The sequence below is a fragment of the Vitis riparia genome, chromosome 15, assembly GCF_004353265.1.
Source record: "Vitis riparia cultivar Riparia Gloire de Montpellier isolate 1030 chromosome 15, EGFV_Vit.rip_1.0, whole genome shotgun sequence".
Taxonomy (NCBI): Eukaryota; Viridiplantae; Streptophyta; class Magnoliopsida; order Vitales; family Vitaceae; genus Vitis; species Vitis riparia.
Window position 1 is genome coordinate 21,745,692 of NC_048445.1, and position 10,250 is coordinate 21,755,941.

Sequence of the window (10,250 nt, forward strand, 5' to 3'; positions counted from 1 at the left end):
CAAGGTTTTAATCAAGAAGAAGGGATAGATTATGAAGAAACCTTTGCCCCCGTAGATAAGTTGGAAGCCACTAGGATGCTACTTGCCTTTGCATGTTTTAAACACTTTGTTTTATGTCAAATGGATGTGAAAAGTGCTTTTTTAAATGGGTTTATAAATAAAGAAGTATATGTTGAACAACCACTTGGCTTTCAAAGTTTAAATTTTCCTAACCATGTTTTTAAACTTAAAAAATGCACTTTATGGTTTGAAACAATCACCTAGAGCATTGTATGAAAGATTGAGTAAATTTCATTTGGAAAAAGATTTTAAAATGGGAAAAATTGACACAACTCTTTTCATAAAAACCAAAGAAAATGATATGCTCTTAGTTCAAATATATGTTGATGATGTCATTTTTGGTGCTACTAATGTCTCTCTTTGTGAAGAATTTTCTAAGTGCATGCATAGTGAGTTTGAAATGAGCATGATGGGAGAACTCAACTTCTTCCTTGGACTTCAAACCAAGCAACTAAAGGAAGGACCCTTCACCAATCAAGCAAAGTATATAAGAGATCTTCTCAAAAGGTTCAACATGGAGGAAGCCAAAACAATGAAGACTCCAATGAGCTCATCCATCAAGCTTGATAAGGTTGAGAAAGGTAAATCCATTGACTCTACTAAGTATAGAGGCATGATAGGTTCTTTGCTATACTTGACCGCTAGTAGACCCGACATTATGTATAGTGTATGCTTATGTGCTAGATTTCAATCTTGTTCTAAAGAATCTCACTTAAGTGTCGTAAAAAGAATCCTCAAATATTTGAAAGGGACAATGGACATAGGCTTATGGTATCCTAAGAGTGATAACTTTGAATTAATTGGTTTTTTGGATGCCAATTTTGCCGGTTGTAGGGTTGAAAGAAAAAGAACTAGTGGCACTTGTAATTTCTTAGGACACTCACTTGTCTCATGGCATAGTAAGAAGCAAAATTCGGTAGCTTTGTCAGCGGTGGAAGCCAAATACATAGCAACCGGTTTATGTTGTGTACAAATCCTTTGGATGAAACAAACACTTAGTGATTTTGATTTATCTTTTGAGCATGTGTCTATTAAATGCGATAATACTAGTACCATAAGTATATAAAAAAATCCCATGCAACACTCTAGGAATAAGCACTAAAGATCAACTTCTTGATATATTTACAAAACCTCTAAGTGAAGAACAATTTATTAATATTAGAAGACAACTAGGGGTGATTTCTTTATGATCTAATGTTTGCTTAATGAATTCTTGATAAATATACCTTATGATTGCATGAATTTATGTCATATGCATCATATAGACATATACTTAGATAATGGTCAAATTTCGACCAAAAATCAAAATTCCCTTGGCATTGGGCATAAAAAATTGGGGATTTCAACTGAAAAGGGCAGGAGGAGGATCACAAAATGAAAAAGTGCACAAAATTGAAAATCCAAAATCGTTGACCACATTGACCATGCGGTCAATCGGACTAGGACCGGTCAATCAGTTCTTCGAGATTTGGGGATATTAAGAGACTCCCACGCTTCATTTTCTGCACCGTTCTCCTCCGTTTCTTTAGGGTTTTTTGGTTTTGGCTTCTAGAGACTGATTTTAGTGTGTTTTGGACTAATTGACCTAATTTTGGGAGAGTTTTAAAGACTTTGAAGGTTAGGGCTTCCGTTTTGGGTGGTCTTCTCTTAGGCATGTCACCGTTAGCTTTAGCATTGTTCTCTCTCCATTTCTACATGCCCAAGGTTTCAGGTGTGAGCCTCTCTCTCTACTGCCACTACTCCCTTCCTTGCTCGAGCTTCATCTTCCATATGGCTCCTAGATGAGAGCTTATTGCCTCTAGAGCACAAGGCAAGAGCCTAGCTGAGCCGTCTCAATTGAAGGCATGTCGAAAGGTGAGGTTTGACATTACCTTGTTCAGTTTCATGGAGGACTACCAGCGGTACAAACAACACTTTGCTTAGAGATGAGTAGTTCCCAGGGAAAAATATTAATTTTCCCCAACTTCAGCACTTCGGATTCGAGGGTCTATTCAATTAGATCAAGGTATTATGTCTAATAAGTTTGATTCTTTCTGATGGAGCATAAGATTATTTCCTAGTTATGTGCACTAGGGTCTTTATTGCAAAATGGAGAGGTGGAAAAAAATATCAAACTTAGATGGACATAGTGAGATCGTGGATAGGTTTCTCATTTTTTTCTAGATTCTTTTAGGTATATGTACTATAAACTGTGTAATACCTCTCGTTCTTAAGAGGTATATCAGTTTATAGGATATCTAAAAGGATTTTTGGGTTATTACCTTCATAGTCAAGTGTTGGGAACCCTGAATTACTTTATTCTCATGCCCTGGATCTCATATGGTGCATGCATCTATCCGTAAGGCTCTCTAGATCTAACACGACATAAAATAATGGCTTCAAAAGCGATTATAGAAGAAAGATTTAGAGATTTGAAACTCATACTTGTGATATGGATATTCCCAGATCAAAATTCATCTATTAAAGAATATGCTTGAAAAATTGGAGAGTCTCTCTCTCATGTTGTTTCCCAAGTGTGCATCCCATATGATTCCCATGCACAAGGCTTGTTGTGGACCTCGCATTTCGGCTCAATGCGTTTCCCACTCGATGGCGAGCTCGATTTTTATTTTGAAAAGTTGATTTATATTGATTAAAAAAAAATGACTTGGAGTCGCCACTTATTTTTGTTTTATTTTTAAAAGGGTAAACAAAATAAGAAAGAAAAACCCTAAGTGTGACTCCTTGTTTTGGAAAAGGTGGTCTGTGAAAAACCGGATCGGGTTCGGGGGTCAGGTTACTTATTGGGAAGGTACGGTAAAAACCGTAGCACCCCTCTAAGTCCCTAAAGTCGGGTCTCTACTAATAAAATGAAGTAATCGTGGCAGTCAACAAGAAAATCGATGAATACTCAAATCGATCATGCACAATATGAGAAGCAAAGCATGTATAAAGAATGAGCGAAATATGAATAGATGCGTACCTGGGCGGCAATCATGAACGTGCTATCATGAAACATGGTTAGTGAACAATGAACAGATATAATTAAACACATATCAAGGAATAGAGTAAATCAATCACGCATGTCAAATAAATCACTCAATCAGACAATCAGTCATGAAATCACCTATGTGGGGCCCCCACCACAGCCCGATTTATTTTGCATGAATTAATTCCAATAACTCCATTACTTGGAATTACGGAAATGAATTCTTGCTTATTTTAAAATGTTTTAATATGAAGGAGGTGTGAAAATTGTTTGCCAAAAGGAAAGATGGCAACAAAATTTTATTGGAAATGAGATTTTTGAGTGATCCTAAAAATTCTAAAGATGAAAATTTGAAAAATAAATAACTAAATAAAAATAAAATAAAATTATTTGATAGAAATGGAATTTGGAAAAACTATTTGAAAGCTAGAATTTGATGGATTATTTTAAAATCAACAAGGATAAAATAATAATGATAATAAAGAAAGTAATAATAATAATAATAATAATAAAAGATAAAATAAAATAAAAGAGATGAAAATAAATATAGTAATAATAATAGGAAATAAATAAATAAGCAAAATGAAAAAAAGGCACGCCCTGAGGAGAATAGCAAGAGTTGATTTATTGAAATTAGACTTATTTAAGATAAAAAAAATGATGAGAGATAAAGAATTAAAACCTAATAACAATAAGATTTTAATGAAAACCATTTTGAAAGAGTGCATGGGAACAGAGGAATGAGTCCTAAAGGTGCCATAGAAATCGCCTCATTTATTGCCTCAGCAGTGGCTTCAACATTCCATGGATTGACTTTAATGGCACCACATGTAAAACCATTTTGGATGTGACCAACTTCTCTTTCTCCTTGCGTCAGGACTGATATGATTTCCCCATCTGTTACATCTTCATTCCCAGACACTGCCATGTTTTCATTTTCACCAGTGGATGCATCAAGGGACTTGAGGTTCTTACGCTTGCTAGACTCTTCTATCTCAATACATCTAACTTCCTTGCAAAGGCCATCAGGATCTTCATCAACTTCAAGTGCAATTTCCTCCTGACCAAGACGTGGATCTGGCCTAACAAACCCATTTCTAACTGATGTCGGTAAAGAAGGTCCATCACAACGGAGAAGGGCCTTCAAAGTACTGTGGAAACTAATGATATTTTTCATGAGTATTACTCCCACTGCATCTGCCAGAATACTGAGTAGTATTGAAGCTTTTGACACCTATATCTCGACAGCCAGGATCAACCTCTGATACTGAACAATCATCTTCCTCATCTGGACCTTCAGAAATCCTCTATATATAAACACGTCCATTGATGCTTGCACCAGCTGGAAGATGAACGTCCTTAGCAAAGCAAACCGTGTCGGCCACTTGGATCGTCTTCCGCGGCAACATCGTTTATGAAATCAGATCCTGTCATCTTGCGTCTTGAACCGAATCCGACGTCCTCATCCTCGTTATCTTCTTCATCGACGAGAACTTCATCTTCCTCGGGTTTCAGATCATCGCCATCGTCGTCGTGTCTCCGGTGAGGCATGGTGTGGATCTTTCAGTCTCTTTTATATCATCAACATGCTACGTCTCTCTGGTTCTCCTTACTGTCATGTCGAAGCTTTGGTTTGTAATGTGGATAGACTTGAAACTTCCACCATTACCCACTATTTTTCTTCAGTATGGAACCACCATTCTCTTGCCATAGTATTCCCGTGAAACCACCAAATCTGCCATTCTTTTTATAAATTTAAGTACTAGCCTCTTACCTCATCTAGAGACATTACCTCCAAATATGACGTGCAGAGCCACAACTGCTCAACATATTCTTTAAAGACCCTTTTGGAGGCAAAGATTTTGCAAACACAGCTTTCATTCCTTAGGCTAGAATCCCAAATGGTGATACATAAATCAAAACATCCCTCAACTAGATGCCCAGAAGCCGAGAACCATGAAGAAAGAAATTATTTTAAAAAAAAACAGAGACAAAACGAAGGACTCGAGGATTTTTCTTTTTAGACAAAGCCTCGTTTCATGAATGGTAAACGAGCTGAGAACTAGTGGTACAAACTGAGAGCAACAATATGGTTACCAAATACCAAACCCGAAGATGAATCCGAACATTTACAGGGGAAAATAAAAATATGAGAGGGTACAAAACAGAGCAAGTGCGATGTGAGCTTAAATTCAACGAAACCCAACAAACAGTTTATGATCAACAAACACAAAGAAAGAAAACCCAAAAACTCAAAGCGAAAATACTCGAAATAGCCATACCTGAGCTTTTCAAGTGATGATGGTTCCTTATTCTCTTTCCAGTTTCCTTTCGTTGAAAAACTCTCAAACTGTTTTCTCTCTAAAAAAAAGTCCCTCTGTCAAAACTCTCCTCAAAAAACCCTCCCTAGCAGCCTGCTCTGTTTTTTTTTTTCTTTAGCCTTTCCCCCTTTCTCTCCAGTGAAAACCCTCTATATCTCTCTCCAAACCCGTCCAAAAAAGCCCACCTGCAGCTCTCTGTCTCCACTACCACACTAATAACAGAAGACGCTCCTCAAGACAACGGCCTGCAGATCCTCATGCCACCTGTCAACCTTCCATTGGCACTTCAAAAGCACCATATGATTCTGCACTGTCCTCTCAAAAGAAGACACGTGGTTGAGCAAGGCTCTTCCACGTGGCAAAATGAGCAGCTGCATGAAAGGCCCCAAGTGGGGGTCTACAAATATGCCCCTCTTCGGTAGAGTTCACGAGTGTAAGGAATATAAACACTGAAGTGACAAGTAAGTGTGAATAGTGAGTGGAATGAAGTGAACTCTACCGAAGAACAAAGGAGACCCCCATAGGGACACTAGCAAAACACGAACTCGCTCAGGCTGATAGACGAACACAAAGGCTCTAATCCTAAAACAAAATGATGTCTCAAAATGCCTCTGAAGCCACACTAAGGACCCAGACTCCCTCTAAAACGTCTCCGAGAGTGACTAAAAAAAAACATATCAAAGATGAGCAACGGTAGAACCACCCTGGAGTACATACAAGAACACGTCCAAAGGAGACTGCTCTAGGCGAGCTATATGAGAATGCCGAGTGTAGGGTGCCCAATAACATGACCAAAGTATGTGTCGTGATCTCAAAAGACCGTGTCATATGTAGTGAAAGGGGAAATCTAGAAGAGCATGATGAATAAGCAATAAGCACCAAGCAATCAGGTGAAGAGAACGACTCTAAACGCCCAAAATGAAGAGAAACAAGATGACTCAAAATCGAACAAGACTTAACTATGTAGGCGCGACTCGGAGGCGAACAAGACTCAACACAAACTGATAAAACAATGACCGATCGATATAGGTGCAGTCCCGAAAAAACTCAAACTAACATAGAAAATGACCGATCAATAAAGGTACGGCCCCGACTCAAACTCAACTGAAACTAACATAAAGATGACCGATCGATATAGGTGCGGTCCCAAAAACTGAACTGTCATGGAAAATGACCGATTGATATATGTGCGGTCCCAGAAACTGAACTGACATGACAGGAACATGGCCGATCGATATAGGTGCGGCCCCGACTCAAACTGACACGATAATGACCGATCGATATGGGTGCGGTCCCAGAAACTGAACTGACATGATAAGGAGATGGCCGATCGATATAGGTGCGGCCCCGACTCTGAACTGATAAGATGATGATCGATCGATATAGGTGCGGTCCCAGAAATTGAACTGACATGACAAGGAGATGGCCGATCGATATAGGTGCGGCCCCGACTCGAACTGACACGATAATGACCGATCGATATAGGTGCGGCCCCGACTCAAACTCAAACTGATAGGATGATGACCGATCGATATAGGTGCGGTCCCGACTCGAAAACTGACACGACAGGGAGATGGCCGATCGATATAGGTGCGGCCCCGACTCAAACTGAAAAGAACAATGACCTGATCAAGTGGCCCAAAGCCAAATGATACTAAGATGAAGACACCAGCAGACTCGGTCGGAGGGGATATGCCCCAGTATGACAACTCATGAGGATCGACGACTAGGTCGAAAGATAATGAATCCTGCAAAAGATCCGATGATCCTAGGGAAGGAGGGTATGCTCCAGTATGCAACTCTCGGAGGTCAACAACTAGATCGAAAAGGTGAATGAAACCTGTGGAAGGTCTAGTCATCTGGGGAAGAAGGGTATGCCCCAGCATGTAATGATGAACAGACAGAGATGCAAAATGCCTCAAAACTACTGTACTATGAGATATGCTCATCCATCATGTAATGAAAATGTCCAACCTCAGATAGGTAATGCCAAACAAGACCATGTATCGTGACACCATGCTGACAAAACAAAAATGACTGACTAATAAAAACAATGATGACCAGTGCTCAAAATGCGAAAAACAAGCAAATCAACACTCAACATTCCAACTGTCAAAGTGAAAACATCATCACTAATAAATCAACAATCTGTCAGGCCCTGCTATCATGGAAGATGTTGAACCTAAAGTCCAAAAGAATGTATGAAAACACAACCAAGGTGATCGAGGACTGATCTACATCTCCTCCTAATCGAGAAAAGGGTGAGGTCATGTGCCACGGTGGGATGTGTAGGATAAAAGAAGGTGATGATTAGGCTCTGGTAAGATAGAAAGCATGAAAGTATCAAGGGTGAAATGTCTGAATACAAAATGAAAGGTAGGGAGATATCTGAGATCACCCAAGTATGCCAAGAAGACTAGACCCAAGGCGTCAATAGCTCCATAATCCATCGAAAGCGGCAATCACAAACAGAAAGTCAAATCTCGGTGTCGAAACATCCAACTAGGTGGCTATGCCCCAGTATGCAGTGAGGACAATATGAAATAGTCCAATGATCCATATCATCTAGTAGATGCTCCAATGTAAAGAACCAATCTGATCTCTCTCCAAAAGACGGATATGCCCCAGTGTACAGGATCCAATAGGGTGGCCATGCTCCAATGAGAAATGCTCTCCATCCCGGCTATGCCCCAGAGTAAAGCAATGCATGCGAGTCAACAAATCGATCAATCTCTACTCCTGGTGCTAAAAATGGAAACCTCTCAACACAATCCATATGAATCAGAATCCCCGGGCTCTATGAATGTGAATGAGGTGGCTATGCCCCAGTATAAATCACCTGAAGTGACTATGCTCCAATGAAAAATACAAGTCCATCACCGATGAGAGGACTATGCCTCAAAATAAATCGTCATCTCAAAAATCAACCATCGATGAGTAGAGTGTGTCCCAATGCAGAGTATCGAGTAGAGTGACTGTATCTCTAATAAAAGCGCTCTCTGAAATAGCTATGCCCCAGTATAGGGTCATCCCATAACTCCTAATCCATCGTAATCCAAGTGAAGAAGCGAACTGACTATGCCTCAATGCAGGGCACCATCCCGAAAGAAAACGTCATCGATGAGCGGGGTATGCCCCAGTGTAAATCATCATCTTAACTCCACATCCATCGTGCACCGAGGAATAATCTCCGACTAATCTCGAGTATTGCCCACGTGTGAGCTGTCAAACACAATGTGAAGTAATGGCCTTAGGGTGGTCTTCAGACACGGGACGTAACGTAGGCTAAGGTAATAGGGTGAAAGAAATGAAAGGAAATTAGGCTCAAAGATCCCAATGATATAATCCCCATACCCCTCGTGCATGATATGCAATGCGTAGAAAACGTCATGAGTCCCGGACCTAGGGGTCCCCACACGAAAAGTGATGATAAATGAATGGTCACATCGAATGAACAAGTATGATGTGTGGATACTTAACCCAAGTCAAACATCAAGCAGGATGAGAAAAGAAAGAAATCAGATGAGGTAGAGTGGAATGGAGGAATAAAATAAAGATAGAAGAAGACGAAGAGATAGAAAAGTGAGTGATGGTCAACTCGCATCAAAGCATGAAAAATAGTCACATCTGAAATAGATGGAATGATGGATAGAGCAAGGATCCAGAGATACTAAAGAAAAGGTCGCTCGCCTCTCTCACAAAAATCGAACGGATGACTCATACTCTCACCCAAAATATACATCAAGATGAATCCCAGAAAGGAGCTCTCATACGAACTCTCTCTATCATATGAACTCAATGAAGCAACCTGTCACGTCCATACACATGCCCAATGGTGAATGATAAAATGAATAATGCGCTATCATTTTTTTTTCCTTTTTTTTTTTTTTGCGCATACTCTGATAAATAATGAATGACCTCCCATGAAATACATAGCCAAATGAATAAACTCTCCCCATATACTGATGTAACATGAATCCTCACTAACAAGACAACCTCTCAAATAAGATCCCTAGACCACTGCCCATAAGGCGAACGGGGGAAAAACGTGACAATCCTCCATGTAGTGACGTGTGAAAAACCACCACTCAAGGTGAAACACGGATAATGTCGAGTAAGCAATGATGAAAGAAAAGACAGAGAACAAACATCACAAGTGGGGATATGTGATATCGGAAAATAGTGATGAAATGATATCCAAATGGAAAATATCACAATGAAGAGTGAATAATGAGGCTCGAATAAGTATGTCAGGTCTGGAACTCATGACGTATCTAAACATAGCATGCAAGTACTATAGGGTCCCCAACCCGGTGTAATAGGTAAATGAGGTGATGAAAGAAAAGGCTATGATGCTCGTGCGAGGCTCAAAGGGCTAGCAACGGGTAACTCTATATGTGAAGGTGATAAAGTAAATCGGCTCAATGGAATGATGGCCACCCATCCTTTGACCACAACCTCAAACATCGTGCTTTCAAGATCTCACATGGTCAAAACTGAAGACTGGCATCCATCCAACAAAGTCATGGCGACTCCTCTGAAATCGCGCGAAAGCTCCCACTGATGCTCTATGATAACCATCAATGTCCTCTGAAAATCAACTCACTCCATCATCATAAGCCACTCATCATCGTCTCATAAAATCACCATCTCTAATCATTTCGACTCTCTGAAGTCATGTGCAATGGCTCAACGACATCGTCAAGTACTCAAACCACTCTCTCATCACGATCCATCTATCATCATGCAAAGCTCACCTCGGGTCAAACCATCTCGGACACTACCTGGTCAGATCAAGGAAATGATGGGAAGAATAGGCAATGGTACTGTAGTATGCTAAGGCGAATAGGAATGGTAAGGTCATATAGTGGTATCAGGGGATGGTGCCATGTCAAGTCCAA